Source organism: Mus musculus, chromosome Y (genome assembly GCF_000001635.26).
Source record: "Mus musculus strain C57BL/6J chromosome Y, GRCm38.p6 C57BL/6J".
Taxonomy (NCBI): Eukaryota; Metazoa; Chordata; class Mammalia; order Rodentia; family Muridae; genus Mus; species Mus musculus.
In genome coordinates, this window is record NC_000087.7 from 71,387,954 (window position 1) to 71,415,139 (window position 27,186).

Consider the following 27,186-nt stretch of genomic DNA (forward strand, 5'->3'; position numbering starts at 1 on the left):
GTGACATCCATTTAATGACAAAATTGTTGAAATTTAGTAGAAGTATATGCTACTCCATTAACCGTTTTAAGAATTGTGGCCTTGCCCCAGCACTCCACACTTCTAGGCAGTGCTGTATAACATGAGAGGCTTTTTCCCCTGTTAAAGGTGTGGCAAACATTACAGCATTGCAGGTGTCAAAGGAAATATGTAAGTACTGATTTCTCCCAAAGGAGGAAATATGAGTGTCATCCATTTGCCAGACTTGTAATGGCCTGATGCCTCGAGGGTTTACCCCTACATGAGGTGTAGGCAAAAATTGACAACTACCTATGCACATAAGGCAGAGGTTCACTAGGACACTGAAGCCAACAATTCCGAGGCCGAGCAGCAAGCTGGCTTTCACCAGTCGTTGTTGGACTTTTTCTTTACTGAGTAGCTTGCATTTTATCTTGCAGGTACCTTTCTCCCTTATAATGAACTGCTTCCTCCTCCAAGTCCGTTTCTTCAGAGGAGCTAAGCCCTTCATCAGATTCTGAGCTACTAAGAGCTAACTGCTTAAACTCATCTAGTGGCACGTAGAGGCTCCTTTCCTTATGTGCCTCTCCAGCTGGATCTCCCTTCTTCTCTCCCTTTCCATCCCTTTTCTAATCTCTCCCAAGGCATTCTTTTCTTTTTATATCTTTTCCTCGGGATCAAGGCCCATGAAAAGTCCTAAATGACCCTAAGCAAGCATACCATGGTGCCACATGGTCTATCTCCCTGACAAATCCCACTAAGGTATTAGTGGCACATTTTAGGCCACACTGCTTCAGGACCGAGTGTAAGGCCACTATTATAGAATGCGAGATTCTCATACTGCTGCTGTACAGGCCTGACTGTGACTGAAAATGGACGCTGTCCAGGCACTGTCCAGTCCTGACCGTGACTGAAACTGGTCGCTGTCCAGGCGCTATCCAGGCCTGACCGTGACTAAGAACCAGTCAGCAGTGGAAGCAGTGGAAGAAAAACGAAACTGAAAGGAAAAGTGCAATCGCTGTGCAAACAATCAAAAGGGTGTCTAACTCTGGAGAAATTTCAAAACTGTATGTACCTTACAGAGCCTTTCATCCCACAGTTCTGATAACGCCCCGCGAACAAGGGATCTTCCTTGCACTGGTGTGATGGTATAAAGTTCCTGGGTTCCTCGGTGCCACTTATTGCATCCCATTCGGCCGGCAAGAAAGAAGTAACAAACCGGAATCTTCTGTGGCAAAAGATTTATTGCTTACTTATCAGGAAGACCATGATCCGGGAAAATGGCGCCAACAGCATGACGTTTCAGCACCTGATGTGACGTGACAGCTCCTGATTCGTTGCTTGCCCATCACCCCACTATTATGCCCCGAGAATGGGCAGTGACTAGGAGTGAGTTCACTCTTGCACCTGCGTACAAGGCTTGTTTACTAGTTAGGCACAGGGGAGGCCAGCACCATCTTATAATGGCGATTGCTCATGGCATGCACTGCTCTTCTCAGTGATTGCTTGCGGCATGCACGCGATTGCTCAGGGCATGGCACTACACAGCCGTCTATATAAAAATGAAAATGTAATTAAGGATAAAAGTGATACAGGAGAAATGGGTAACAATTCAAGGAGGAGAAGATAGGGATGAATTTGCTAAAACTCATTTATGTGTATGTAGAAAGTTCTTACCCAACAAATTTAAAACAAAGTAAGTAAGTAAGTAAGTAAGTAAGTAAGTAAGTAAGTAAGTAAGTAAGTAAGTAAGTAAATAAATAGACAAATATATATGTATGCACGTGCATATCTGATTGGTGTGTGTGTGTGTGTGTGTGTGTGTGTGTGTGTGTGTGTGTGTGTGTTCATATAAGCTTGTAGGTATGTCGCACCTGTGACTAGAGGAATGCAATCATGCAGTATCTTTCTTTATGTCCTATGACGCAATGTGTTGATTAGAATATCTTTTGCCCATAGTATGTGGCATTATTACAAGGTGTTGGCTTGTTAGAGGAAGTGTATCATTGTGTAGGCTTGCTTTTGTGTAGTGCTCAATCTCTGCTCAGAGACAAAAATCAATCCTCTTCCTTGCTACCTGTGGCCACAAGCTTCCTTCTGGTAGCCTTCAGACTAAGATATAGACCACTTAGTTCCTTCTCCAGGACCTCTTCTACCGGGGTGCTGCCATGCTTCCTACACAGATAATAATGTACTGACCCTCTGAAACTGTAAGACAACATCATTTAAATTTTCCTTATAAGAGTTGCCTGAGTCATGATGTCTCCTCACATCAATGAAACCCTATGGAACATAGGCAGTATGTTAGACTGATTTTTAATGCTTACAAGATAATTGCAACCAGCCTGCAAGCACAAAGTAAAGATGATGAATGAGTTGCTGTATTTTTTGCTCCATCTACCCAAGGGACTTCAGACACTCCCAGATATGCTGGATTGCACCTGAATCTTACTACATCACTAGAGGTGTCCCCATCATCTTTGAGATCTGAGCAAGGAACTGTGGGACCTTTCTCATCTAAAGCAACTAAATCTAAGGAAACAACTGTAGGGTTTTCTGCATCTGCTCAGGGTACTAGGGGGCATTCCTTATCTGCACAAGACACAGTAGAAAAGCCAATGTCTGCAAAGCAGTCTGTGGGAACTTTGCCTCCCACTCCAGGACCTTTAGGGTCTACCCAAATCACTCGGATCTGATCAGAAGCCTCTGGGAATTTCTTCCTCTTCACCAGGAACTCTAGGCTCTTCTTCTTCCATAGAGCCTTCTGGACATTGCCTTTCTGACCAAGCGTCTTTAAATCTGTCCACAACTAGGCAAGGGAGTGTACAAACTGTGCCGTCTTCTCCAAAGACTGTGCAACATCCAACTTATTGCCAGAAATGTATGAGATTTTCTCCCCTTTCTGAACCTTCTGGACAAAGATCCCCAGCTTCCTCAAGGGATATTGGGCCGTTACTACCTAGCCAGAAATCTCAAAAATCCTTTTCATATTCACCAGCAGATGGGAAACACTCACCATCTGTACTAGGATCTCAGGAGCATTCTCTATCTAGTAAAAACTCTCAAGGATATGTGCTATCCTCTCAAAAGTGTAAGGACTTTTCCACAGCTGCAGAGGGGATTTTGCCTGTGCAAAGTTCTTTGTCATCCACACGAATGAATCTAGAACCTTCCGTAGATTCCACAGGGATATTGGTCATGGGACAATGTAAACACACAGAGACTACCTCGGGCCCTTTGCCTCTAGTGAGGGAGAATACTGAATCTTCTACATATTCTTTTCCTACTCTTGGACCTTTGCCACCATCACCTCGAGAACCTGGTACACATTCATCTTTTACTCAAGGAGGTGCAGAAACATTCCCATCTAGTCCCGGGAACCTAGCACATTTGCAATCATCCCAGGGGCCTCTGACACATTCCATCTCAGCCCAGGCAATGACTCATATCTCTGTATCTGCTGAAGGGGCTCTACTGCATTCAGCTCCTTCCCCAGCAGTTTCAGAAACAAATGAATATTCTCCTTCTACCTGAGGGACTTCAGACACTTCCAGATGTGCTGAACTGCACCTGGATCATACTCCATTATTACAGGTTTCACCATCATCTTTGAGATCTGAGCAAGGATCTCTGGGACCTTGCATACCTGAAGGGACTAAATCTAAGGAAACAACTGTAGGGTTTTATGCATCTGCTCAGGGCACTAGGGGTCATTCCTTATTGGCACAAGCCAAAGCAGGAAAGTCCATGTCTGCAAGGTAGACAGTGGGAACTTTGCCTCCCACTCCAGGACCTTTAGGGTCCACCCAAATCACTCGGGTGGTCTCAGAGTCTTTTCCATATGATCAGAAGCCTCTGGGAATTTCTTCCTCTTTACCAGGAACTCTAAGCTCTTCATCTTCCATAGAGGCTTCTGGAAATTCCCTTTCTGACCAAGGTCTCTAAAACTGTCCACAACTAAGCAAGGGAGTGTAAAAACTGTGCCATTTTCTCCAAAGACTGTGCAACATCCAACTTATTGCCAGAAAGGTATGAGATTTTCTCCCCCTTCTGAACATTCTAGACAAAGATCCCAAATTTCCTCAAGGGACTTTGGGACATTACTACCTAGCCAGAAATCTCAAAAATCCATTCCATATTCACAAGCATATGTAACACATTCACCATCTGTACTAGGTTCTCAGGAGTATCCTCTATGTAGTAAAGACTCTCAAGGATATGTGCTAACCTCTCAAAAGTGTAAGGACTTTTCCACAGCTGCAGAGGGGACTTTGTCTGTGGTAAGTTCTTTGTCATCCACCCGAAGGAAAATAGAACCTTCGGCAGATTCCTCAGGGATATTGGGCTTGGGGCAATGTAATCACACAGAGACTACCTCGGGCCCTTTGCCTCTAGTGAGGGAGAATACAGAATCTTCTACATCTGCTTTGTCTACTCTAGGACCTTTGCCACCATCACCTCGAGAACCTGGTACACATTCATCTTTTACTCAAGGAGGTGCAGAAACATTCCCATCTAGTCCCGGGAACCTAGCACATTTGCAATCATCCCAGGGGCCTCTGACACATTCCATCTCAGCCCAGGCAATGACTCATATCTCTGTATCTGCTAAAGGGGCTCTACTGCATTCAGTTCCTTCCCCAGCAGTTTCAGAAACAAATGAATATTCTCCTTCTACCTGAGGGACTTCAGACACTTCCAGATGTGCTGAACTGCACCTGGATCATACTACATTATTACAGGTGTCACCATCATCTTTGAGATCTGAGCAAGGATCTCTGGGACCTTGCATACCTGAAGGGACTAAATCTAAGGAAACAACTGTAGGGTTTTATGCATCTGCTCAGGGCACTAGGGGTCATTCCTTATTGGCACAAGCCAAAGCAGGAAAGTCCATGTCTGCAAGGTAGACATTGGGAACTTTGCCTCCCACTCCAGGACCTTTAGGGTCCACCCAAATCACTCGGGTGGTCTCAGAGTCTTTTCCATCTGATCAGAAGCCTCTGGGAATTTCTTCCTCTTTACCAGGAACTCTAAGCTCTTCATCTTCCATAGAGGCTTCTGGAAATTCCCTTTCTGACCAAGGGTCTCTAAAACTGCCCACAACTAAGCAAGGGAGTGTAAAAACTGTGCCATTTTCTCCAAAGACTGTGCAACATCCAACTTATTGCCAGAAAGGTATGAGATTTTCTCCCCCTTCTGAACATTCTAGACAAAGATCCCAAATTTCCTCAAGGGACTTTGGGACATTACTACCTAGCCAGAAATCTCAAAAATCCATTCCATATTCACAAGCATATGTAACACATTCACCATCTGTACTAGGTTCTCAGGAGCATCCTCTATGTAGTAAAGACTCTCAAGGATATGTGCTAACCTCTCAAAAGTGTAAGGACTTTTCCACAGCTGCAGAGGGGACTTTGCCTGTGCTAAGTTCTTTGTCATCCACCCGAAGGAAAATAGAACCTTCGGCAGATTCCTCAGGGATATTGGGCTTGGGGCAATGTAATCACACACAGACTACCTCAGGCCCTTTGCCTCTAGTGAGGGAGAATACAGAATCTTCTACATCTGCTTTGTCTACTCTAGGACCTTTGCCACCATCACCTCGAGAACCTGGTACACATTCATCTTTTACTCAAGGAGGTGCAGAAACATTCCCATCTGGTCCTGGGACCCTAGCACATTTGCAGTCAGCCCAGGGGCCTCTGACACTTTCAAGCTCAGCCCAGGCAATGACCCATATTCTGGATATGCTGAAGGGGCTCTACTGCATTCAACTCCTTCCCCAACAGTTTCAGAAACAAATGAATGTTCTCCATCTACCCAAGGGACTTCAGACACTTTCAGATGTGCTGGACTGCTCCTGGATCTTACTACATCACTACAGTTGTCACCATCATTATTGAGATCTGAGCAAGGAACTCTAGGACTTTGTTCAACTGAATAATGCCATCTAGAAGTGACTAAATCTAAAGAAACAACTCTAGGGTCTTCCACATCTGCTCAGGGCACTGAGGGGATTTTTTTATCTGCAGAAGCCACAGTAGGAAAGTCCCTGTCTGCAAAGGAGACTGTGGGAGCTTTGCTTCCCACTCCAGGACATCTGGGGTCTACCCAAAATACTCAGGTGCGACCAGAATCTGTGTCATCTGAGCAGATGTCTCTGGGAATTTGTTTATCTTCACAAGGAACCCTAGGTTCTTCATCTTTCCAAGAGGCTTTCGGACATTTCTGTTTTTCCCAAGGGTATCTAAAAGCCCAATTTTAAACAGGGGAATACACAAAGTGTTTCATTTGCTCAAGATACTTTGCATCCTCCAACTTCTTGTCAGACAGAAATAGGATTTTCTCCAACTGCCCATCATTTTGCACAAAGATCCCCAGGTTTCCCAAGGGACACTCGAACTTTCCTACTTAGCCAGAAAACTCAAGAAACCTTTTATCCTACACCATCAGTACCGGGTGTTCAGGAGGATCTTGTATCTACTCCAGAGGTTCTAGAAGCTTTGTCATCTTTTCAAAAGCACAAGAAATTTTCCAGGGCACAAGAGGGAACTTTGCTCATGCAAAGTTCTTTTTTCCCCAAACAAAGAAATAGAGAAAATTCAACAGATGCCACAGGGATATTTGCACAATATGAAGAGTCACACAGTGCTATAGGCCTTTTTCCACAAGTGAGGCAGGCTGTAGCATCTTCTCAGTCTACTTCAGCAAATCTAGGAACATTGCCACCATCATCGCCAACACCTGGTAGACATTCCTGTTCTGACCAAGGAGGTGCAAAGACTTTCCCATTTGGTCAAGGGTATCTAGCAATTTTGCAATCTGCCCAGGGGCCTCTGAAACATTCTATCTCAGCCCAGGCAATGATGAATACATCACAATGCTATGAATGTTCTCATAATCCTCTGGGTCTTTCATCCTCAGAACAAAGGACTCCAGGATCTTCTGATTCTGCTCAAGGAGGTGTGAGTCCCAGTCTCTGCACAAGGGGACCATACATCTGTCCACATGTCCACAAAGGTCTACCCAACATTCTACATCTTCCAAAAGGTTTTCAAGTCCTTCTTTACATACACAAGGTATAGGAACTCACTCCACATCTACACACTACACAGTAGCAGACTCACCATCTTTACCAGTGTGTCAGGGATATAACCACCCTGCTCAAAATACAGCAAGGATTTTGAGATCTGACCAGGGATCTCTGAGGATTTCAGCAAATACACAGGCTCTGTAGAAACATTGCTGCCTCCCCAGGGGGCTCTAGGATATTCATCATTTGCATGAGGAGCACAAAAATTTTCAACAGCTACCCCAGGACATATGATATCCAATGACTCACCTCTGGAACTTGCAATTTCTGCCCAACTTAGTTCCTCACTTTCTTCCCTAAGCCTTTTGGATCTTCCCTTTCCACAGAAGAGCCTTTAGACCTCTCTAAACCTACAGAGGGACCTTTAACTTCATTCCAGGGACCAAATGAGTCTTTGAATTCTCTACAAGGGGTTCAACAAACAGATCCATCTACTTCAGATCCTTCAGGATCTATGCATTCTTCCAAAGGACCCATGGTAATTTCTTTATCTGATCGAGGAACACTAGGATCTATATCATCTGCCCTAGAGCCTTTGACATTGTCCCTATCTGCTCAAGGGAATCCAGGACATTTGTTATCTGTTCAAGAAGCTGGAGGCCCTTGGCTGTCTTTATAGGGGAACCTGGAAGTTTGTACCTGTACACATGGCAATCCAGGAATATCCAATGCTTCATCACGAGCTTTGGAAATTTCAGCATCTACCATAGTGAGTCTAGGACCTTCTCCATCTGTCCAATTGGATTTGAAAGAGTAACATTCTGTCTTAATGTCTTGGAGACCTTCCATGTCTGCCCAAGGTGTACTAGAAACATCAATATCTTCCCAAGGGCTTACAGAAACTTCCTTGTTACCTCAAGAGCCTCCAGGACACTGGTTGGAAAAGGAGGCTTTAGGATATTTACCATCCAATCCTGAAGATCTTGGACTTTCTGATTCTTCCCAGGACACACTAGAAATATGGGCATGTATGCAAAATAGTACAGAAATACCATCTGTCACCCAAGAGGTCATAGAATCTTTGTCAGCCACACAAGATTCTCCCAAATTACCAGTTCCTTCACCACTTAGTCCAGAGACAGAAGAACCTCTGACATATACACAATCCATTTCTAAGAGTTCAAAATCTGTGCCAGGGACTCCAGAAGCTTTGGCATCTGTGTTAGGGTCTCTGTGTTTTTTGAAACCCAATGAAGGTGCTCTGGGCCCTTTAGTATCTGAACAAGGGATCCTGAGAACACCAGCATTTCCCCAGGAAAGTCTAGAAGTTTCTCAACCTGCCCAGGGGCCTCTAAAACCTGTGACATCTCACCAAGAAACCGTGGATACTTCCTTTTCAACAGAGTTTCAGGGACTGTCCCTTTGTGCAGAAGGGGACATTATGCCTACCCCTCCTCATGAAGATGGATGGAGAAATTTCTCTTATCTCAAAAAGAACCCTAGACGTTTGAAATCTAACCAAAGGATATTGAAACATGTCCCAATTCCTGAAAGGGATATCAGATACTGCCTTTCAGAACTTGATGCCTTAAAATGTATCTCTTCTGCCGTAAGTAGCCTCACATCTTCCAAGTATGCAGAAAAGGAATCCAGTCCTACCTCTACTCCTCAAAGGAGCATCTCCCCCTTAAAATCATCTCAATTGAGTTTCAGATCTAGTATTCTTTGTAAAAAAGGTCTCAGTCATTCTCCTCCTCCAGGAAATTGCCCCACACCTTCTAAATTGAGGAAAACAAGACCAAGCCCTTCCTCTGTAGATCAAGAGGGCCTGAAATATGTGCGCTCAAAACATGCGGGTTGGAAACACTGCCATTCTTCCAAAATTTGGGTAAGAGTTTGCAAATTTAAGAAAGAGTTGTAAAGCTTAAAACTATGACTAACATAAACTTCGCCACATCTGATTCTGCTAAAGGAGCCTGCAGATGCTCACCATCTCATGAGGTGGGCCTCAGAAGTCCCCTACCAAGCCAAGGCATTCACAGACCATCTAAGTCTACTGAAACCCCATCAGAAAAAGCCCCTTCAGACCAATGGGACACCAAAGCTTCCAATTCAGAGCATAAGGTTGACAAGCCATCCTCCATCCTTACAGAAGAGTGCATGCGAACCACTCTTTCTCATGAAGACAGCCTCAGGCATCCCACCTTCCTCATGAGATTCCCAGACACGCTACTTCTACCAAGAGAAAACAGAGGAAAGCCTCTGTTACCCAAGGAGCCCTGCAAGCTTCCCCTACAGATCAAGAATGCATTGAGTCATCTCCAGATGGAGACAGTCCCCATAGAGGTGTGCAACACTCATCATCACCCCAAGAGGATATCAGCCATTCTTTTTCTACTAAGGAAGACTCAAAACATATTCCTAATGTCCAAGAGGGAGAGAAAACTTCCAGAAGTGCCAAACGGGAGCCCATAGCTTTTGTGCCTATCCTATGGGCATTCATACCTCCAAAAGGGAGTACCACATTCCCTTTTGGAACATTCCCTGTTATGCGAAGATATGACAAACATACAATATCTCAAGCAGAGGATGTGGTACCTGCTCTCTCCTGTCCTCGGAGAGACCCATCATTACAATATAAATTTGCGTTCCCCCTTTGTGACCATTCTGTCCTATTAGGCCACAAATATACACATCATTTGAAAATCAATCTCAACAGGATCGCACTGCAAAAGGGGAGTTGTAGTTCTTTCCTCTTCCCTAAAGGAGGTGTCGGACCTTCTCAATCAGACCAATGTGGACTCAGACTTTCCAGTTCTCACCAAAGGGACACTGGCTTTGTGATCCCTGTTTCAGAAAGGCTCAGAATGCTTCAGGCTGAAATAGGTGGCCCCTCAAATGCTCCATCTAAGAAACTGGGCCTCACCAGTGCTTTTTATGACAAAAGAGATATCGAAAATGCTCTAGGAGGCTTACGACTTACTCCTTGCTTCTGACTTCCTCCTTCTGCCCAGGGACACACCAGAGCTTCCCAGCCTGCCAAACGGAACCTGTAAGGCAGTCCATCTCAAGAGGGTGGCCTGGGCCCTACTCTCTCTTACTCTGGCATTTTCAGTTCTTTTTTGATACAGAAGCTGCCCTCATATTTTCCCTTTCTATGCCCCTTATGAACAACATGAATTTAGAACTTTTTCTTTTCATCAACTGTCTATCAAACTTACAATTTCCACTCCTAGCTGCCTCAGATGCACATTGAAGCCTCATCTATGCCCCTGTGACTAAAAGCAGGACAAGAATCCTCTTTCTGATTAAGATTAGATCACAATTGTATCCAGAAGAATGTGCTATATAATTTTCACCTCATGGAGAGTATTATGTGATTCTTCTGAACATTGAGGACCTAGACCTACCTACTAGATCTGATCTAGTCCATGAAAAATCCACTCCCTTGATCTAAGGTGCACCAAGTGCTTCTTATTCTGATCCTCTGACCTAATTACCCCTGTCCAAGGATCAGGACCCGGGTTCCTGAAGTCTCAGAGCTTAAGAGTAGCCAGCACGTTAATGAACCCAAGACATAGACATTAAGCTGACCAGCAAAAATGAGAAAGCCTTGCCATTTTTATAAGTAGGCAGCAGATTTATCAGGAGAACTAGCTGGGAAATGTCTCCTAGCACACTGGAGATTGATTAAGCTGTTGCATGGCCTGCATGATTTGCGTGTTCTAGGTTCCCAGGACGTCTCAATCATGAAATATTCAGGCCTTCTCTCCTCTCCATATCGACCCTTGATCTTGTACAGATACAATAGTCTTTGGCATTTCTACTTTCCCCAACATGGTGTGAACCTTTCTGCCTCTAAAGGATGGCATCCTTTATAGATTGTTTGTGGATACATCAACATTATCACTCTGTCACTGGGTCCTCCAAGTCCTGTTTCTGACACACAAACCTCAGAATTATCCCTTCAGCACCAAAAAGACTCACACTGTCCCCCCATTCTTGAAGTGGAGCTTAAATCACTCTCAGTGGCTCAAGGAGTCATCAGGTACACTTTGTCTAAATTAGGAATTCAAAAACACTCCAGGCATTCTTCTCTGGTAAGGTTCAGACCTACAGATTAAGAACCACAGATCTTCTAAACTACTGTATGGACCAAGGGAACTTCTGATATGCCCATTCTGAACCAGGGATCCTCAGATCATCCCCAATAGCCTAAGTGACCTTCATCTTACCTGTCTAGAACCAATGTGCTGGGGCTGGAGAGATGGCTCAGCAGGTAAAAGCACTGACTTCTCTTCCACAGGTCCTGAGTTCAATTCTCAGCAATCACTTGTTGTACCACAACCATCTGTCATGGGACCTGATGCCACCTTATGGTGTGTCTGAAGACAATGACAGTATACCCACATACATGAAATAGAACCTATGTGACTCACAACTTACACCAATAACTCAAGGGGGATTCAGATATAACCCCGAAATCAAATATGTTAGAAACTCCCGAGTATTGAAGGCAGCATTATCATATGAGAACCAGAAACCTCAGAATTTCGTTAATTTCCCTCAGAATTACCACTTCAGAACAAAGGTGTCACATAGGTCCTCAATAACTGAAGATGCCCTGATACATATGACATGATAAGCAAAGGACTTATCAACAGACCCCAACAACATTTTAAGAAAGCCACAAAGTTGGCTCTTTTACTATCAGCATGCAATAGCATTGATGAAGTTACAATGGGGACTCAGATGTACCCTTCTAGACCCAGGATAATTTATACCTCCAGCATAAATATCAACTCCATCACGTCAGGCCCCCTCGATGTAAAGTATCCCATAACTTCAAGGGGGCTGACACCCAGTTGGTTTATCTTTTGAAGAGCACCTAAACCTTGCTTCCTCTAACCATAGTATCCCCTGACATTATGTGTATGCCAAAGGGGTCAGCTGACCTTGAGTAAAACGCTTTATTCTTCCTCCTTCTGCACTGGAAGGGTCTGAGACATGCCTCTCTGATGAAGCAAGGTATAGAACTGACCTTGTGAGTGAGAAGTTTATCTCAAATATTCAGGCTCAGCTCTAGTGTGCTTCAGGCTGAATCCTTGGTACCAAGAATACACAAGAGCTTCAGTCTTTGTTCATGGTGGAATCAGGTCTACCACTCAACTAAGAGCTTCTCCCTCAGACCTTATTGGTTAGGGAATACACTTTTGACCACCAAAAACAAACAAACAAACAAAACAAACCTCACAGAACTCCAGAGTCAAGTCCCATGGCCAATGTATAAAAACCTCAGCCTGGATCCAAGGCTCTCTTTAAGCTGGTCATCAGAAAGGTAACTGTACACTACACCCACACCTGTGTGCTTTGTTGTAAGTTTAATAGGCAACAAATCCAGGGACTTTGAGCCAACTTGTCAGAAGAAACCTCAGATTGCTGTCAAATCTTCATGGAGTCCTAAGAGATTTTTTAGAGTTCTCTGAAGATGTGGAGGCCTGGAGTGCCTGGAACAAACTCCTCTACAGAAGGTGAACAGGGCAACTCCCCTACTGTCCAACAGGGTTGAGGGACTTTCTACTTTCCAAACCTATAGTATTTTCCTTCCTGTGGTGATCAAGGTCATAAAATGTACACCTTTGATGCAATGGGCAATCATAAAAATCCCTTCCGTTCAGGAACCCATGGGATATTTTACCTCTGACCAAGGAGAATTGCTCCCTCTGCTCAAAGTTCACAGAAATCAAGAGGAGGAGGCCAATCCTGGAACCTTATGCCACTTCCTTGAGTATAGTCACATGACATTGTGTGAAATCATCATTATAACTCAGTTCTGGTTGGTTGAACATAATTCTTAGGAGGCAATCATGCTGAGGATACAATCCGAAGCTTTTCATGAATCATGGTATCTATATTTCATGCCTTGCTAATTCAGCTAAGGATATGGATACCCCAGGCTGTGAAGAACTGTCAGAAGTTGTGGCCATGCTAGGACCTCATGAGCTAAGGTAAACAATTTAATTTTTGCTCAAAATATTATGGGGAATTTTATACTCCGATCATCTCTCCTGTTACAAGGATATCAGCAACTCCTTTCTCCCCAGGGCTACTCATTCCTTCTACCTTTAATTAAGGAGGCATCACATATTCCTACTGAAGCAAAGGGAGCCTCAGATCATACCAGTTTGTCCAAAGCAGGCTTGGACATTCATTTAAGTCGAGGAATCCCACAGAGCTTGCTGATATTATGGACTGAACCTTAGATGTTTTTCCTAATGTTTCTGAGACTTTTCCTTCAGTTCAAGGTAAACTCTAGGTTCAAAAAGGTTTCAATGAAGAATCTTTGACATAGATACTCTGTCAAGGAAGAATCTTTCATTTTATCTTTGAATTAGGGAAAAATAGAATCACCCTTATATTTGACCGGGGATTAATACAAATTCTGCTGCTTATGGAGCCTACAGAAAAGCCACTGACATGAAAAACTCAAGCCAATGTTCTTTTTTTTTTTCTTTTTTTTCCTCAAGGAAACTTTAAATCAACTTCTCTTGACTATGCTTACCTCAGAAAATCCACTTTTATCCATAGAACCATGAGGTCTATTCCTCTAGGAGGTCCTAAAGTTTCCCTTCAGACCTGGATGGCCAGGCATGCTCAAATAAAAGAAGGGATGTCAAACACTCTGAAATGATGTCCTGGGACATGACAGTAATTATATGAACCCTAATCTAATTTTTAATTTTAAGCCTGTCACTTGAAATGGATCAATTCCATTTTGGTGCCTATGCCTGGGATGCTGCTGTACAGCTTATGGAGAACATAGAGCTAGAGTTTACCAAACAATTTGAAAGAAAACTGCTCTGATTGTTGGCAAGCAAAACTCAAAGTCTCAGAACACATGGGTATTCTGGACTATGAGGACATTTGCACTTGATAAGTTATTTTTGACATCTTCCAATTCCCAAGGTAAACTTTTGTCTGAGGGATTCTGTGACCTTCCTTCTCTTCCTTATCCACCCAACACGTTCTCTTTCTCAAAAATGTCATTCAAATATATGAAGTATATTGTGAATGTATACTTCAAAGTAGTTTTATACCTAGCTGGTCAGCCATATTTCCAAAAGTGACTCCTTCTGTAAACAATGTACCCTAGACCATTCTGGTTTGAGGTCCCATAGTCCAAGTTACAAATCAGAGCAAAGTACCTGTGCCATCTGCCTTTAGGCAAGTCAATAGAAATGTAATAACTTCATTAATTCTGCCTAGACCTGGATAGATGAATAAAGTCAAAGAAGTATACTAGCCAGCAACAGTCATTGAAAGCCTTTGGAAGAAAAAAATATATATATTGCTGCCATGTCTCTCATGAATGAACACAAACTATGAAAATAAAAACTCTGAATAAGAATTGGAAACTTATGATCATGCCTGGAAACATTCTCCACTCTATAAGGTACCAGGGACCTTTACCTTTGACAGAGGTGTATATGGCAATTTCACATTCTGCCTCAAGAGGAGTCTGCCCTCCTCTTTCAGGAGGGCCTTTGAGATTTCCTTTTTTACATGGGGCCCACATTTCCCCATGGTAACTCATTTTTTTCTCACTACACTGAATAGAATGTCAGAACTCTCCTAGGGCTAACATTGCCTTAGACCCTATTGGGCAAATGTCGCCTAAAACATGTATTATGCCTTATAAGGAATATTCCTAATCCTACCAAGTAGCTTTGAATCATTTTTCCTTAAAGGGATGTCAGACCATAAGAGACTTATACCACTCATTCTACATAAAAGAGAATCTAACATTCCCTGTTTTCCCAGTAGGAATCTGGGCCTATTGTCTACTTCAATTCACCAAGTGGATTTTAGAACTTCAGTTTCTACAAAGGGGGTCCTGGGAAATCAAAGACTATTGAAAGGGCTCTCAGAACTAGCTCCTGTGTCAAAGGGGCGTTTCATACATCTACTCTCTGTACTAGGACACTTCAGGTCCATCTGTGCAATTATTGAACCACCAGAGATTCTCTTCTGGCTGTGCCTCGCAAATACCCCTATTAACTAAGTTTGCTTTTAACATATCCATACAATACATACACGACCAATGACACCTCACATTTTCTATCCTTTTAGATCATAGGACAGAAAATAGAAATCTGAAATTGGCTCTCGTATCCTGTGCTTCAAAAATGGTCATCAAAATGCACCATTCCTATCTCTTATTCACAGATGTGTGCAGCTGAACACAGCCTCGAGGAAACATCAATGCTTGCATAACTACTTATGCTGGGAGATTGTTGTGACCACTGACTGGACTCTCAAAGATGTTACACAGGGTATGCATATGGGGGAAATACTTGGAAGCTAGTGAGGCAGAGTCTGAACATTCCTCCAGTACCCAGTGAAGCCTAGAAACTTACCCTGTTGACCATGGGTGAACTGGATATTTCTGACCTGCAAAATATGACTGGGGACCTCTACTTTAGGAACTAAGACATTCACGATTTTTTCTCTGTTGAAGGTGGTCTTGGAACTTACCATTCTGAGAAGAGGTTCTCATAACTCCTATGTTCCCAGGATTCCTCTCACACTCCTTGTTTTTTGAAGTAGCCAAGAGAACTAACCTGGGTGAGGCTGAGTGAGGTTCAGTCTTTTCCTTCCCTCAAAATATGGCCTTGGATCTTGTCCATTTCTGCAAGGGAGGGGGGCATTAACCACTGTGTTTGACCAAAGGAAGGTCACACTATTCTTTATTCATAAAATGCCATTAGATATGCTCTTTTGAATAATAATGCATGGTGCCTTGTATCCTCAAGCATTCACTTATGACTTTGAACTATATCAAATGTATATTCTCTAATTAAGTAAGATTCAAGCCTTTCCCTTTTATAAGGATGACAGGGGAAATATATTGTTTTTCTCTGGTTTGTGGTTCCAGGTCATATATATATATATATAAGTATTGACTGGATCCTATGTTATGCTTTGCAATCCAATTGAATTGTTGTTGCCTATATATGTACATATTAAGACAAACTGAAGGTGGCAACCTAGCCAGGGACAGACATCCAGGCTGTTTGAAAAGGCTTGGAATGTTATCTGAACTCCCCCAGACTAAACACAGGATGTGGAACTTTTACCAACTAAGGAAGATTTGGAAGCTGAAGAGCAGTGGAGGGAATTCCTTTACTGATCAAGGTAAAAGGGACATTCATACATAACAGGATGTTGCATGGCACTTACCCCCTCTCCAAGGTTTTTCTAATGCATGCCATTGTACCAACCAGGTCTCATTATTTTCTCTTACTCCTAAGTGCCCAGTACTTCCTCTCTTCCCAAGTTACCTCAGTTCTTTGTTTTGTTTTGTTTTTCACTGAAGAGAATGTCAGACATTCCTCCTATGACTAAGCCTCCTGCAGACCTTCTCTATTTGCCCAAGATTGTCTAAAGTACTCATTTAGTAGAAATACCCTCAAACTTTCAGTTTCGTTGAATGTGGGACTCAGTCATTTCTCTTGTGACAAAAGATGTCCCAAACCACTGCCTGCCAAATACAAAAGTGGATGCTCACAGTCATCCATTGGACAGAGCATAAGGTCCTCAATGAAGGAGCCAGAGAAATACCCAGGGACATGAAGGGGACTGAAGCCCCATAGAAGGAACATCAATATGAACTAACTAGTACCCCTCCCCCAGAGCTCCTTGGAACTATGCCACCAATCAAAGAAAACACATGGTGGAACTTGTGGCTCTAACCACAAGTGTAGCATAGGATGGCCTAGGAGTTCATCAATGGGAAGAGAGGACCTTGGTCCTGTGAAGGCTCTATTCCCCATTATAGGCAAATGCCAGGGCCAGGAAGCAGGAGTAGGTAGGTTGGGGAGCGGGGTGAGGGAGAAGGCATAGGAAATTTTCAGAAGGCAATCTAGGAAGGTAGATAATATTTGAAATGTAATTAAAGAAAATATCTAATAAAAAAAAAGATACCCCAGACTAAGTAAGCTTTATGCCATTCCCACAAAAAAAGTAGAATGATGTCCACTCACATGCAGTTCATTGTAGTACAAAAGGGGGCTATAATTACCTCCTTCAACCTCAAGGAACATAGACATCTAATTGCTTGCCAAGGGTGTATGTGTCATGGAGCAATGATGACAGAGATCTTAGGTTTGGATCCTATGGCCAAGAGGGTCTCATTTATTATACCTGTAGTCATAGGAGTTTCAGATATAGCCTCTTGGGATGCCCAAGAGTATTCTTTTCAAGGGCACCTTAAACTTGACTTAAACTCATACTACCTCAGTGCCACTCTCTATTAGAAAGATTGCAAGGCAAACACAATTGCAACTTCTCAGTGGGCTCTCACATGTTTCTGAGTGTAGGGCAGAGGGCAGAACATAGAAAGAAAACTAATATGCATGTGATCTTCCTAGAGTTAGGTGTCAGAAATGGTGTGTTCCTGTCTCTCAGTTATAGATAGGTACAGACAAATACAACCTCAGGTCAGACAACCACTCTCCCTGTTGGAAGAGTGTGCTGATTGTTCCTTGTATTCTTCCCAACAGTATATACAATATATGGATAATGGAAGGTGGGGAGACTAGATGGAAGCAAACTATGCACTACCATTCTGTTCTCCCTCTACCCAAGATAAACTAGATTTTTCCCTTTTGCACAATGTGGTTACTTGATCCTGCTACTTGGTTAATCATGGCCTAAAACTAACTAACTTACTCTCTCTCTCTCTCTCTCTCTCTCTCTCTCTCTCTCTCTCTCTCTCTCTCTCCCTTCCTTCCTTCCTTCCTTTCTTTCTTTTTCTTTCGTTCTCTCTCTCTTTCTTACTTTCTTTCTTTCTTACTTTCTTCCCTCCCTCCTTCCTTCCTTCCTTTCTTTCTTTCTTTCTTTCTTTTTTTCTTTCTTTCTTTCTTTCTTTCTTTCTTTCTTTCTTTCTTTCTTTCTTTCTTTCTTTCTTTCTTTCTTTCTTTTTTTTCTCTCTCTCTTGCTTTCTGTCTCTTTCTTTCTATCTCTCTCTCTCTAACTCCTTCATTCTCTTTCTCTCCTTCTTTCTTTCTCTTTCTTTCTTTCTCTCTTTCTTTCTTTCATTCTTTCTTTCTTCCTTCCTTCCTTTCTTCCCTCCTAAATTTATTTCTCTTCTTTCCTTCTTCCTTCCTTCCTTCCTTCCTTCCTTCCTTCCTTCCTTCCTTCATTCCTTTGTTCCTTTCTTTTTTAAGTATTTATTTATTTATTATATATACAGTGTTCTCTATGCATGTGTGCCTGCACATTAGAAGATGGCACTGGATACCATTACAGATGTTTGTGAACTCAGGAGCCCTGGGAGAGCCGTCAGTGTTCTTAACCACTGAATCATCTCTCCAGCCCCAGGTTCTTTCTTTTTAAGAAAATGGGTCCGGAAGGTCATAGAAGTTGTAGGTATGAACAAATGCTACTCAACCTGTTTTCAAGGTATCTCATACCATCACCTTTGGATGAAGGGTCATCAGAATTTCACTTGGGATAGGTGGTCTTCATGACCTACTGCTGTTACCAACAATACCCAAAACCTTCCATTTCTGCCCAAGGTCAGTCATAATTATGACTGTAGTTTACTATTGGAATCTCAGAATTTTCATTTTTCCCAAGGGTACCAAAATTCAGGTATCCTAAGAGCATCCTTACATACATATGAGCCTCAAATATAACACTCCAATCATGAGCTTTAGATCATTTCCCTCCAACGATGGTCTCTAGGAAATTATACTTCACTTAATTCTGCCCTGCATTAACAGAGCCTGAAACTTAGGTCATCTATCCTTCGTACCATCCTTCATGAAAACACCCATATAACTGATGATAAGCTTCAAGAGTGCTTAGAGACTTACAGTCATGCCTGGTGCATAATACTTGTATTGCTGCCAGGCTTACCAAGGTGTATGTGAAGACGGGAATCTTCTAAGTTGTGAAGCAGTCCTACCTCTCCTGCTTAAGGTAGGCTAGGCCACTTCCTTAACCCTAAAGAGGTTGGGGACATTAAGCAGACTCTAATTCTGCTTTAATCTTCTACTCCTAAACATCAATACTTAGACCACTAATTTGTGTCCATTATATATCAAATGCACCCTCTGTATACATGAGGGTCCAATATCTGTCTTGTAAGCCTGACAGGCCTGAGATCATCTCTACCTGCCCCAGGCCCCAAACTTCACTTCCAATCCAAAAGGTCTTCAATAATTACCCTCTCTGATCAGAAAGAATTCCAAACTATTCTCTATCTGATGGAGGGCAAAAATTTCCATTTAACTGTGTCTCACATCGAACTCCTCATTTGAAAGGGGCACCAGAATGACTCTTTTTGTTCCAGTGGTTCTCAAATTCACATCCTCTGTCGAAGAGGTCTATAAATGTCATCCAGTCATACCAGGGCTTCAGTGCCTCTCCCTCTCCCTATGGAAGCCTCAGACACACCACATCTAGTCATAAATATTTCCTCTTCTCCCTGTGTCTATTGGGCAACAAAGCCTTCTCAAATGCCCATATTTGACTGAAATATTTCCTTTTTTTTTCAGTGGTGGACACATACCTACACTCTCTTGTAAAGTGTAAATAGATCTTGTCTTATTGACTATGTGTGCCTGCTATATTACAACTGTCTAAGATTACTTCCAAACTTCTTCCTGTTACAAATATTCGGAGACATTCCTCCATTCAAGAAAAGTGGCCTTGCTCTTATGTCATCTGACTAAAGGTTTCATAGACCAAAGATAACCATCCAACCTGTTGGAATACTGAAACAATTGCTGCCTGCTTTCCACACACTACATAAAATATGTGGATATCCTAAATTCTACAAAAAAAGATTTGTAAGCAAATCAAGTAATACTGGGACTCCCTCTTCTCCAGAAGGTATTTGCATTTTCACCAATGTGAAATGGTATTTCTTATTTATTGAAAATAGCCAGAGATTTTACCCTTCTTACAAGTAGGTTTAGAATTTCACACTTGCAAAGTGTCACAGAAATGCTGCTTATGACCAGAATGCTTCAACTTCCTTATTCTCATGAAGTTTGCCACATTACCTCTTTGATGAAGGGCACAACCATTCTACTTCTGTGCAAAACTGCCCAAGCTCCTCCCCTATCTTCCTTTAGGAAGATTTAGACATTCACAACAGAGAGTGCTCCAACCTGTGTGGAGCACAGTGTGTTTGAGGAAATCCCCCAGATTCTCCATCTTCCCAGTGTATGTCCTACCTATAACTTCTAATTTCCGTGGTCTGGGAAGCACTGTTCTGACCTAAGAGATTTCTGAACACTCTGGACTGAAATCCCAAACAGAAGAGTATCAAGGTAAGGGTAAATCAGTTTACTATCTTTGTTTTGTTACTTTAGACAGAGACATCCTGGCCTCCATGCAGAGGAATGTGTGGATAGACATATATTTAAGGAAGACACTAAACCAGAAAATACTACATTACACCCTCTTAAAAGACTTCTAAGATTGTTGTCATGCCTACCACTGACATTCAGATGATGTGTATTCTTGATTGTGATTTCATGTTTGGAGCTGATGAAGTAGTAAGTACCTGGAATGTCCTAGAATTCTCAAGGTATCAATCAGTGTTCAATTTCTGATCAATAGTGCTGCAGACATAGGAATAACAGGATAAAACTATTCTATACAATCCTATGAAGCTCCTATAACCATCCTCCTATTTTAGAGAATCTTAGATCTATCACCAATCCTGAGACGGGAAGAAACAATTCTTCTCCTGCACATAGGGATACTGCATATGTCTCTCCTTGCCCAAAGTATTCCAATTACTGTCTTTTTACTGAATTTGCTTTTAGACTATACCTGAAATATTCCACTTTTCACCAAAAGATCTACCAGCCCTCCCTGTTCTAATAGAGAGCTACCGTCCACCAATATCCAAAGGGTTCTCAGACATTCTAAATATGCCCCTGTGGGAGTAAACTTACTAAGTCTATTTAATTGGGCCTCAGATCCTTCTGCTTTGACCAAAAAGTTTTCAATCTACTGACTCTGAGTTACCAGGGGCCTCAGATCTCATTTTCCCCAAGTGGTCATCAAATATGCTTTTCTGACTAAAAATGACCTTGCAATGTTCTCCTCTGATGGAGACACTTAGTCACCCCCTCCTCTAATTTTAACTCCCAAATGGACCTCCAGACCACCCAAGCTTAAATTACCTGAGCCGAACATTAAGAAGTACAGCCCAGAACAAAAGCTCATTTCCTCAATGCAGAAACTAAAATGATGTACTCCTCACGATTCATACCTAGACCCAGGAGAAGAACATATGCCTGAGAAGAAGAACTAGTGTGGAACTGTCAGCCAGGTTTTTGGTGAGTGCTCAGACTGCTTCCTGATCCGGCACCACATTTACTACAGTGGACAGATGCTCTATTCTCTGATGAGGAGTTGCTAGCTGTAAGGAAGTACCTGGAATGGGCTCCACTGCATGAGGTAGGCTGAGTCTTTGAGCTCACGTCAAGGAAAGAACATGCAAATTTAAACTCTACCCAACCAAACATACTAGTTTACCTGTACAAAGGGGTTTTAGATTTCCAAATTCTCACAAAGATGCCCTCGTGTATTTCCCCTCTGACCATTGGGGTCCTATCTATTTTTCATGGCTCATAGGGTCTCACTTCTTCCCAATGTCCATTACCCAATCACCTCTGACCACTAGCCATACATCTCTGATTAGTGTTGGGGATGTTCTCGGTATGACAATAAGGCCAACAGTAGTGCCTACATGCCATTTTTGAATAATTGGATCTTAAATTCCACCTCTATCCAAGGGTACTTCAGAAAGACCTTTCTCATTACATGGGGTCTCTATAGTAGCATCTTTATTCAACAGGCCTCTGGTTGTACCTTCTGGCCAAGCAGTTCTTACATTTCACTTAAAGAGATGCCACATTTACACAATGTAGACAAAAAGGATTTGAGCATTCTCATACTCATCAATATAACATTCCTCCCCTCAGGTTTGAAGTCTCCAGAGCAGCAAGGAGAGTGGGGAGTAGAACTCATCATCTTTAGGACACTCATCCCCGATGGATTGTTCCCAACCTTAGTATACAGACATGGATGGTTGAACACAAACTTGTCAGGCTGACAATGCAATAGACATCTACTAAAGTCCTTGGAACCATGTTCAGAGTGCTGCACATCCTCCTGAAGATGCCACGGATGACATGGTTCCTTGTGATTGTTGTTCTCTTCTTGTTGTTGCTGTTTTCTTTTAACTTTTGAAGAGGATACATTATTAGTCTGTTGCTATGTTAGTCATCTCCTGGCATTAGAAACCAACATGCCACTGCTTAAATGTTTTACATTTCCTACTCTTTTTGGAAAGCACAATGTATGCACATCATTTTTTCCTATTGTTTCAAAGACATACCACTATGTAATTCAACTTTACAATTGTAATCATTTTGACCAATATTCACATGAATATAAATTTTATGTGTAAACTTCTTCCTGTGCTGTGTTATTTTCCACCAGGTGACAGTTTCATTTCAGGTCATTTGGAAGATCGTTCCTTACTATGTGTCTTTAAAAGATATATTTTGGAGCTGAGGGGTATGACTGAATATCTTCAGCACAATAAATACCTTCTGTAACGTTACTATCTAGTGGATTATAAGTATCAGGTTGTACACGGTAGTAACTAAAATAATGGACAAGTTTGGGAAAGATTTTAGGGTGTAATCTCTCATAATATACACAAAAAAGAAAATCCTAGATATTAATCAAATCTATGCACACCAAATGAACATTGTGAGTTTTGTGGATTTGTTTTTATATGTCTTTGTAGTTCGAATGTCCAAACTTTATGTCTTAATTGAGGATTGTAAACAATGCTCAGGGTGTGTGTGTGTGAGTTAAAGGGCACCATGTCTTTAGTGTTTAGATTAATAACACATATCATTATCTGTCTATCCATCATCTATATATGTATGTATGTATGTATGTATGTATGAAGTAATGATTGAATGTATTTATATAGATATGTATGCAACTATTTCTCTATCATCTACCAATCACTCTTTCTCTTTCTATTTCTCTCACCCTCTTTCTCTGTTTATCTCTTATGCATGAATATATGTATGCATTTAGCTAGGTAGGTGTGGTAGTTTTAATGTAATTGGTTCCCATCGGCCCATAGGCTGTATTCGGATGAGTAACCTTGTTGGACTAGGTGTTTCCTTGTTGGAGGAAGGGTGTCACTGGAAGAGGTGGGTGGTCTCATACATGTTCAAGTTATGCCCAGTAGGGTTCTGTGTGTTTGCTGTCTGTTTGCCTTTCCAAGAGTAGCTGTGATAGAGTGTTCAATGATTCAAGGAGGGGATGTTGGTTAGATGGCATATAAAGCAGGCAAGACACATTTACATACATGGTAGAAGAAGCAAGCTTTAAGAAGCACAAACAATCACACACACACACACACACACATTTGTTGGACAGTGCAAAGCTTCAACCACTTTCCATATATACTCACATTTGGTGGATGGAACAAAGCACCAACTTTATTTTTCTCACACTGCTTATATATCTCTGCACAATCTTTCAATTAGTATAAAATTTATACTGGTTACTTTCTATTTTCTTCTAGTGAATAATTATGAGAATATATAAGGAAAAGAATCTTCTCACTATACTTTTATGATGAGCTATTTATAAATTATGTTTATAAATATCCAATATTATCCCCAAGAACCAACACACATTTCTAACTAAAAAACTTGTTATAGATTAACAAGTTGTAAGCAAGTAAGGTATTTTTTTCAGACAGTTTCTCTTACTGGTAGACTGAAATTTGCTGTTATACATAAAGGATTAGTTTTTATCTATCTCAAAAATTAATCCTTCAAAAATCTTAAAAGAATCACAAAACTAAACTTTTATGTAAAAACCTATCATCCCTTTCTACTTTGAATCCTCAGGGTGCACATTTGTTCATTAACCATGTTTTTCTTAAATCATATCAGGAATTAGAGGGAGGAAATAGGTACAAAGAAATAATAATCATCTGAACACCAGCCTGAATTTTGAAAAAAAAAAAGGCATGCTTTTCGTAGTAATTCTTTCCAAGATCGTGGTTGAAGTATTAATCTGCATCAGCTGCAATCCTTGAGAAAGTTAGATCTAACTAACACTGTTGGTGGCAATGATATTGCCCAGTGAGGGGCTGGAACCCCCCTTAAATTTTCATACAATCCATAGATTATGAGGGATGTGATGTGAGGGCAGCAAGTAGAGAGAAACTCTACAACAGCATGAGTGGTAACAGAGTGGTACCAGCTTTTAAGTGTTTAAGAGTGGTAAGAGCTTTTAAGTGGTTCACCTCACCAAGAATCCATCAAAGCCCAGTATTTTGGAGGTAAAATGTACATTCCTGGGAGAACCTCTGCCATGCTTAATATTCTAATAAAATTAAAAATAATATTAATTTCTCATTTAATATACCCTGCTTACAGTCCCCCCAAATTTTACTCCCCACGGTTCTTTCACTACCTCCCATCATCTCCAGTTCCTCCACCTTTCGGTCATCATTCATCAAATACTTCTCTTTCAAATATCTCTTCCTGCATTTCCTTATTCAACCCCATCTCCCTCCACTATGCCACCTGATCTTCTCTTTCTTGTCCATCTTTGTCCACTAATAAAATCCATTCTATATCCCCATACCATGGGCATCAATGTATGCACCCAAGTCCTTCCTCTATACCTAACTTCACTGGATCTACAGATTGTAGACAGGCCATCACATATGTAATGTAGAATGTGTTAATCTTTGTATTGCTGTCACCAAAAACTATAACCCAAGCACAAGTTGGGGAGGGTAGGACTTATTTGGTTTACACTTCTTCATTGCTATTCATCATCTGAAGACAGACAGAACAGGAACTGAAATGGGCCAGGTACCTAGAGGCAGGAGCTAATACAGAGACCATGGATGGGTACTGCTGCCACGCACACCAGTCGAGTCAGCTTGACAGGCCGAGAGGCCTGGAAGCACTCATGAGGCAAAGAGTTTCACGGAAGCTCACCTTCTGGAGTTTTGGCCTTCTCATTAACCCATATACTCATCCCCTATTCCCGCGTTAGTCTGGTGTATGGATCCACATGCTCTCTTTTAGTGTTATCTTATTATAAGTTCTTTTTAAGATTGAATTCTGATATAGCTAAGCTTTTGCCAGTGTTCCAATATCCTAGAAAGTCCTTGAGCTGACCATGGGCTTAGAATTCAGTAAGAATGTTGTCTATTCAGTGGCATTCAGAATTGCCTCTGGTATTATACTACCACTTTGAATAAAAGCTAAGTCACTGCCCTACACAAGAATTTATCATCATCTAGGAAGAAGGAAGTTTGAGACCTAAGGAGGAAGCAGAGTACATACTTAGAACTATAGATAGCTGAGTTCCACCCATATACACGTATTTACAATTGCCTAGGGGGAAGGTGGTCTATACAATAGACTAAAATAGGAACTATAGCAAGGGCACGAAGCCCTTGACCCTGACTTCTAAGATTATGTGGATATTTGGTGGAGCTCTTTTTGATCCCAGTTGTTAACAGTGAATTTTATCCCAGGTGTTTCCTGTGAGAACTTCTGAGTTTGTATTCCTCCGTTTTCTGTAAGAATCCAGTAACCTCTTTGTACCTTGCTTGTGTGTCACCCAACTTTCCTATTCTCTTCTGTATAAAAAGTTTGATGCTCAATTTGACACATTACATTCAGATTCTACACAACCTCTCCTCTGTGTATCTGTCTATCATTTCATCCAACGCTTTGCCCACCTGTGACTAGAAATCCGTTCCACGCAGACAAAGGGGCCCAGAGTGTCTGCAGCATTCTGCTTAGTGGTTAGTTCCCCATGGTTTCATGCTTTCTCATAGAGAACTCAGAACCACAAGCACATGGATGGCAGTATCAACAATTGGCAGAAATCCTACCCATCAATCATTAATTAAGAAACTGCCCTGCAGTCCTGCCTGCACAGACCAATCTTATGGAGACATTTTCTCAATTGAGATTCCCTACTCTCAGGGGACTTTACTTTGTGACAAGTTGACAAAAAACTATCCAGCCCAGTCAATATCAACATATAAATCAACACATAGCATATTTATCTTCCTGGGACTGGGATACGTTATTCAGGTTATGTTTTTGTTTTTAGTTTTTTTTTTTTTTTATTTTTTTCTGTTTCCATCCATTTCATAACAGCTGAGTAATGTTCCATTGTATAAATATAACATATATGTTATACATTCTTCAGTTTATGGACATGTAGGTTGTTTCCAGTTGCAGATAATTATGAATACAGCAGCAATTAATATGGTTGAGCAAGTGTGCTTCTAGGAGGAAGAAGCACTTTGCGAAACTTTCTGACCTATCAGGTGTCTGTTGTTATGTCCCCCCATTTAATATCTGATTTTGCTAATTTGGATATTATCTTTTTTATTTTAGTTAACTTGAATAATAGTTTGTTGATCTTAGTGATCTTGTCAAAGAACCAATATTTGTTCCAAAAATTATTTGTATTTTTCTTTCTATTTTATTTTTTTTCCACCCTGAGTTTTACTATTTCCTGCCACCACATCTTTTGGGTGTCATTTCTTCTTTGTGTTTGAGATCTTTAGGATGTGCTGTTAACGTGCTAATATAAGGTTTTGCTAATATTTTTAACTCATTTTCATTAGATATTTTTCTTCATTTACATTTCAAATGCTATCCTGAAAGTTTCCTATACCTTCCCCTACCCTGCTTGCCAACTCACCCACTCCTGCTTCCTGGCCCTGGCATTCCCCTGTACTTGGGTATATTATCTTCACAAGACCAAGTGACTCTCCTCTCTTTGATGGCTGACTAGGCCATCCTCTGCCACATATGCAACTAGATACATAGTTCAGGGGGTTACTGGTTAGTTCATAATGTTGATCCTCCTTTAAGTTTGCAGACCCTTTAGCTCCTTGGGTACTTTCTCTAGATTCCACATTAAGGGCCTTGTGTACCATCCAATAGATGACTGTGAGTATCCAATTCTGTATTTGCCAGGAACTGGCATAGCCTCACAAGAGATAGCTATTCCAGTGTCCTGTCAAAAAATTTTGCTGG